The following is a 7,042-nucleotide window of genomic DNA, read 5'->3' on the forward strand; positions in this document are numbered from 1 at the left end:
GCGCCCTGAAAATGCCAGGTATTTTCAGCACCAATTGACGATGTGATATGGACACACTAACTACCTTGATAGGGCTCGAGGCCCAGCCAAAACCTTTGCTGGACTTTGGGTCCGGCACCTGGTTGCAATGCAACTCCACATTTAACTGACAAAGTGTCAGTTCCTCCCCCACTTGGGTTTTAAGCATAACCACTTCGATACTGCCCGAGGGGCAGGTTGGTCCATATGAGCAGCTTGGAGCGAACTCCAAGGGCTTCTGCTCCCCGTCGTTTCAGAATTAAGTCTCCGGTTAGACCTCGTACCCGCAACTATCACCAGTTGAGCTTCCATACAGCTCTGGATTAGTGACCAGGAGTTGGACTCCACACACACATCACAAACACACTTCACTCATACAAAACCTAGTCCTAATTCCCAGCTAAACGACTTTGACGCTTAAACGACTCTTGCGCAAACGACCCTAACTGTTCGACATTTCGACTAGTGGAGATCACACCGCTAACATCTAAACGTCCACCAGTCCAGCTAATTCCCATACCACCCAGATCCCTAATGTCCGAGTACATCGGGCACCCCCATATACATATAAGGCGCATAGACCAAAGATGATAAAACGTACGAAAATAGCCTTTACATTTGCCCAGCATTCAGCTGCTTGACGTGGGATATCTTCCAGGACACTATATAGTTGGACGCAATGTAGTTCGACGCCCTATTGAGCCGAGTAATGGTTTAAGTACTTCCATGGCTTAAGACATGGTTTAAGACATTCTTACGACCACTTCTTTTCAAACAATGAACTCTGTTTCCAACCGCGGCCAAAATTCATATAAGTTATCTTTAAAGAAATGAAAAGATGAATCGGAAAAGTATACCCGTCCTTATTCCATAAATGCGACTCTAATTCACATGCAACTACACCACAAATCCATAAATCCACACAAAGTTAAGTTCCCTGCTGTACCTCAGTACGCATGGTACAACGTACATTTTGCCTCTTCGTCATTCATCAATCCATCACTTTGGATTCGTGCGCGTATTCGTCTGAGACAGCGGTTTCGCCGCCTGCTATACAAATATCCTGCTAAGCTCGTCGGCTATGTGGGTTGCATGCAAGTTGGTCGTCTTTATACCTTCAATTAATTTCACTTCATTTGCTTATGGAAACGAGACGGAATTTAACTTGCATTAACAAACACACACACATACATACACAAGAACACGTATACGAGTACAGTCGGTTAGTTTGCTTAGGACTGAGGATATTGAATAATGGATTCGGGTCACATGATATTGAGATGTGAAGTTGATGGAGTACCAACTAACTTGTCTCGTTGCATACAAAAGTGTGGAAATATTCGTAAAGAGTGTAGGCAACTAGACGACGGTGGATTATTTCGGAATTTAAGTTAAGCATTAAGTTATTTCAGCGAATATAAGACTAAGCTAATCACGTAGCTTACAAAATGCGACATGTATATAGAGTGGGTTGAAGCATATAATGGCCTTACGTAAGGGCCAAGTTGAAGTAATGCGAAAAATATTTGAGAGATGCGTTGAAACTATGTAAGGCTTGAAAAAAATTCCTCTTCTGATTCTTTCTCCTGCTTCACTTTTTCTTAAATCTTTCTTTCTGCTATATTGTTTTATTCGGATAGTCTATTTAGACACGTGAAGTTTTGTCGGTTTCTTCTTTGTTCGTGTGGAATTGTCTCTTATAGAATATACTTACTACATTGTCGGCTTTATTAGTCATATGATTGTCTCGAGTTCAGGGGACCCTGGTACCAGTCCATACTAGATCACGTTCTTTCTTCGCGAGCAGTTGTCTCTTATTTAGCTTGTACTTACTACATTATCAATATTGGCTTGATTAGTCATATGGTTGTCTCGAGTTCAGAGGACCTAAAGACCAGTCCATACTAGAGCTGTTTTGTACCACAGTCGTCGGCTTCGACAATCTTCATATATAACAAAATTATAATGGTTTGATTTATTTTTCACTTTTTTTCGTGGCTTACTGATCCACATTACAATTGAACCTATTTATGTCCATTGTTGGCAAAACTCCGAACCCCATTATTAGAAGAAATCCGAATTTCTCTGAATATTGACTAACATCATATAGAGGAAGTGCGGTAAGCTCGGTACCTGACGTCGGAAAGATATTTGTATACTCTCGCAACAAAGTTGCTAAGGAGAGTATTATAGTTTTGTTCACATAACGGTTGTTTGTAAGTCTTAAAACTAAAAGAGTCAGATATAGGGTTATATATACCAAAGTGATCAGGGTGACGAGTAGAGTCGAAATCCGTCTGTCCGTCCGTCTGTCCGTCCGTCCGTGCAAGCTGTAACTTGAGTAAAAATTGAGATATCATGATGAAACTTGGTACATGTATTTCTTGGCTCCATAAGAAGGTTAAGTTCGAAGATGGAATAAATCGGCCCACTGCCACGCCCACAAAATGGCGGAAACCGAAAACCTATAAAGTGTCATAACTAAGCCATAAATAAAGATAATAAAGTGAAATTTGGCACAAAGGATCGCATTAGGGAGGGGCATATTTGGTCGCAATGTTTTTGGAAAAGTGGGCGTGGCCCCGCCCCCTTCTAAGTTTTTTGTACATATCTCGGAAACTACTATAGCTATGTCAACCAAATTCTATAGAGTCGTTTTCATCAGGAATTTTCATATGCAGTTCAAAAATGGAAGAAATCGGATAATAACCTCGCCCACCTCCCATACAAAGGTTATGTTGAAAATCACTAAAAGTGCGTTAACCGACTAACAAAAAACGTCAGAAACACTAAATTTTACAGAAGAAATGGCAGAAGGAAGCTGCATCCAGGCTTTTTTTAAAAACTGAAAATGGGCGTGGCGTCGCCCACTTATGGACCAAAAACCATATCTCGGGAACTACCAGACCGATTTCAATGAAATACGGTATACTATATTTTCTTAACACCCTGATGACATACACAAAATATGTGTGAAATCGGTTCACAACCACGCCTTCTTCCAATATAACGCTATTTTGAATTCCATCTGATGCCTTATCTGTATAGTACGAGTATATACATTAGGAACCAATGATGATAGCGGAATAAAACTTTACAAAAATACGGTATTTGAAAAATATGTAAATGACTGATAATGAAATCTCGATTATCACTTTATCGTGCGAGAGTATAAAATGTTCGGTGACACCCGAACTTAGCCCTTCCTTACTTGTTTCATTTCAGATTATCTTCTAAATAACCTAGCATGGCCCTATCGATTTTAAGTAATAATATATATATACATACATATATATCGGGTGATTTTTTAAGAGCTTGATAACTTTTTTAAAAAAACGCATAAAATTTTGCAAAAATCTCATCGGTTCTTTATTTGAAACGTTAGATTGGTTCATGACATTACTTTTGAAGATAATTTCATTTAAATGTTGACCGCGGCTGCGTCTTAGGTGGTCCATTCGGAAAGTCCAATTTTGGGCAACTTTTTCGAGCATTTCGGCCGGAATAGCCCGAATTTCTTCGGAAATGTTGTCTTCAAAGCTGGAATAGTTGCTGGCTTATTTCTGTAGACTTTAGACTTGACGTAGCCCCACAAAAAATAGTCTAAAGGCGTTAAATCGCATGATCTTGGTGGCCAACTGCCCATGCATCCCGAAAAATGCACTGTTTGGTGTGGTTTGTACGCTGGTGGAATCATTGGACCGTATTTTTTCAAAGATGCTGTTGGACGCAACGTTACGGTGAATGGCGATCGCTATCGTTCGATGCTAACAAACTTTTGTTGCCAAAAATGGAAGAACTGAACTTGGTTGACATGTGGTTTCAACAAGATGGCGCTACATGCCACACAGCTCGCGATTCTATGGCCATTTGAGGGAAAACTTCGGAGAACAATTCATCTCAAGAAATGGACCCGTAAGTTGGCCACCAAGATCATGCGATTTAACGCCTTTAGACTATTTTTTGTGGGGCTACGTCAAGTCTAAAGTCTACAGAAATAAGCCAGCAACTATTCCAGCTTTGGAAGACAACATTTCCGAAGAAATTCGGGCTATTCCGGCCGAAATGCTCGAAAAAGTTGCCCAAAATTGGACTTTCCGAATGGACCACCTAAGACGCAGCCGCGGTCAACATTTAAATGAAATTATCTTCAAAAAGTAAATGTCATGAACCAATCTAACGTTTCAAATAAAGAACCGATGAGATTTTGCAAATTTTATGCGTTTTTTTTTTAAAAAAAGTTATCAAGCTCTTAAAAAATCACCCGATAGAAGATTGATAAATCTATTTCTTCAGACGCTAGAGCTAAGCATATGCAACGATGAGTTCCAGTAGTTGGTGTCACGACAGAAACTATATTGCAAATAATGTTTATAAATCTGCAGAATTTTAATCCTTACTGACTACGCAACCCTGCCTGTTGTATTAATGGCGGATCTCATCCTCTACATTTCATTGAAACCGAATTTCGTCATGGTTGAAGGTAAAACTTCTTATTTGCTAAAAGTAATTAAGCGAGTTTCTCTAAATACAGGAATTAATATATTTAATTAACTCTTCGTTATTGAGCAAATGAGATATTTATCCCATAACCCCGACACAAACTTTAGCGCTCTCCCACATTTCGCATCAAGAGCTAATTCCAATTTTTACTTTCAGTAAGCTCATTATTAAACCGCTTTCACCATATCAACCGTGCCTCAAAACAGCTAATTGTTGTCTCAGTTGCTCATATCTTGAAGAATACACTTGAGATGACACTCACGTTGTTTAGTTATTGTTTCAATACTCTTTCTCTGTCTCTCTCTCTCTCTCTCTCGTAATTGGAGTCTCAGTTGCGTATATCTTCTAAAGTAAACTCGAGATTCCAGTCACGGTGTCTAGTTACTGCTTGATACTCTTTCTCTCTCTTTGCTTTATATTTGCTCTGCACCGGATAAATCTTTTTCGACCAATTCTTTCCACCGTTATAAAAATCTCATCAAACTCTTCTAAGATAACTTCTTAGGAGATCAATAAAGACAGTGCAAACGCCTTCAATTTCAGCTCTGGAAAAACATAATTTATTCTCTTTACTCCTACTAAGAACGATTAATTTTAAACTCTCTCTCTCTCACTCACTCTCTTTGCTTTACACTTTCCAATCAGCGGATGAGTGACAGCTTCCGTACAGTTCTTTCCATCGTCTTGAAATTCTTAACAAGCCTGTGTAAAACAGTTTCTTTGGAGATCATTGAAAGAGAGTTTAAACGCTTTTCAGTTCTCCGATACTTAGTCCAGGAAGAAAAGCAAAAAGTATATAATATACCTAAATTCCAGCTTTTGAGAAAACAATATGTTCGAACGCACTCAATGATTGCCGAATCTTTTACCCTGAACGTGTTTATAACCTGACCAGCGTATATTAAGTTTGCCAAGAAGTTTATAATACCCAGAAGAAAACGTCGAAGACCCTTTAAAATAAAAGTTCAATATCCGGCCTATCATAGTAAAACACAATTCTTTTTTCAAGACTTCAAGACTAATACACTGACTAGAGCGACCCGTTAACTTTTCAAGCCGATTTTTGTAGTTTTATTTGTCCTTTGCTTCAAAGGTGGCCTCGGTTTCAACGATCAACTCTTCATTCGATGAAAATTGCTTCAGAGCGTGCATTTTTTTTTGAGATCTGAGAACTGGAAATAGTCGTTGTGGGCCATAACCTTGCCAGCCGACTGTTGGATTGTTCCACCCTTTGGAGCGGTTTCATCCAGTGCAGTCCACTCGGATGATTGTCGATTGTGTCGGGTTTATTGCACTTGAACATCTCCAAACAAGCTTCACCGCTCCAAACAAGCTACTCTGCTCCGAATCATCAACTCGTTGTTTTTTATCAATAGTGAGCTCGCACGTAGAACTTTCTCATACCCAAATATTCGTGAATCATATGATGTACAAATTCAGTTGATGTCTCTAAAGTGCCTGCAATTTCGAACAACTTCAGTTAATGGGCATCCGAATTTATTTGGCGGACTTTTTTGAAGTTTTCGTCGGTAACAGCTTCTTTAGGGAATCCACTGCCTTCATCGTCCTCGGTGCTCATTTCGCCTCTTTCAAATTTAGCAAACTACTTTTCAACTGTTGATTTCCAGGTAGTCGTGATCAATCCAAACCTTGGCTTTAGCTGTATTTTTCTCACCTCAAAAAAGCAATAATTTATTAACAGAAGAAAGTAATTTTGTTCCATTTTTGGTAAACTTACATACGGTGCTTCATACAAAATGCTATATCTCATAAACTAATGTTTCGCCAGCTGTCAAATTTATTTTCGCGTTTCTTGAAGTTTAGTACCAACTAAAAATCATATGGCTTTGATGCCAGTAGCGACATCTATGTGTGAGATCGGGGACTTTTCAATAAACTCTTGTTTCTTATTACATTTTCGAGAATTTCTACTTCTGTTACTCACTTTTCCCGGAAGTTTTCCGAACATCCCTTGTAAAGCATACGGAATTATTTTATGGGCTACTCATAAATATAGGCTTTCACCAGCAAACTGCAAATCGCATTCGTATTTATTAATACACACGTCGTCAAATCCATTTACTACAATTAATATTCTCAAAACAAACGAAATACTCACACACATATACCTAAATACGTGTGTGAATAATTTATTAACCTTATGAATAACAAAAATTATTATTTGTCTATGTTTGGCTATGTGTCCGAAATCATGTCAACCACAACCCGTATTTTACATTCAATTAAGTCAGGAGTTAAAATTAATTGCAAAATTGTACGGAACCCAAAATTTAATCGACACTTGGCTGGCAACTTGACCTTGACTGCGAAATAGCTACACAAACTTCTTGGCAATCAGATTATTTACATATGTAAATAAGTAAATTGAAATATGCCATTCACTCGCATGGATAAACGTCATACATACACGTCATACATACACGTCATATATATATATATATATATATACAAATATTTATATGTCTCATGGATGTATAGTTTCTCTGGTATTGCGGCGTAA

Source organism: Bactrocera tryoni, chromosome 1 (genome assembly GCF_016617805.1).
Source record: "Bactrocera tryoni isolate S06 chromosome 1, CSIRO_BtryS06_freeze2, whole genome shotgun sequence".
NCBI classification, from domain to species: domain Eukaryota; kingdom Metazoa; phylum Arthropoda; class Insecta; order Diptera; family Tephritidae; genus Bactrocera; species Bactrocera tryoni.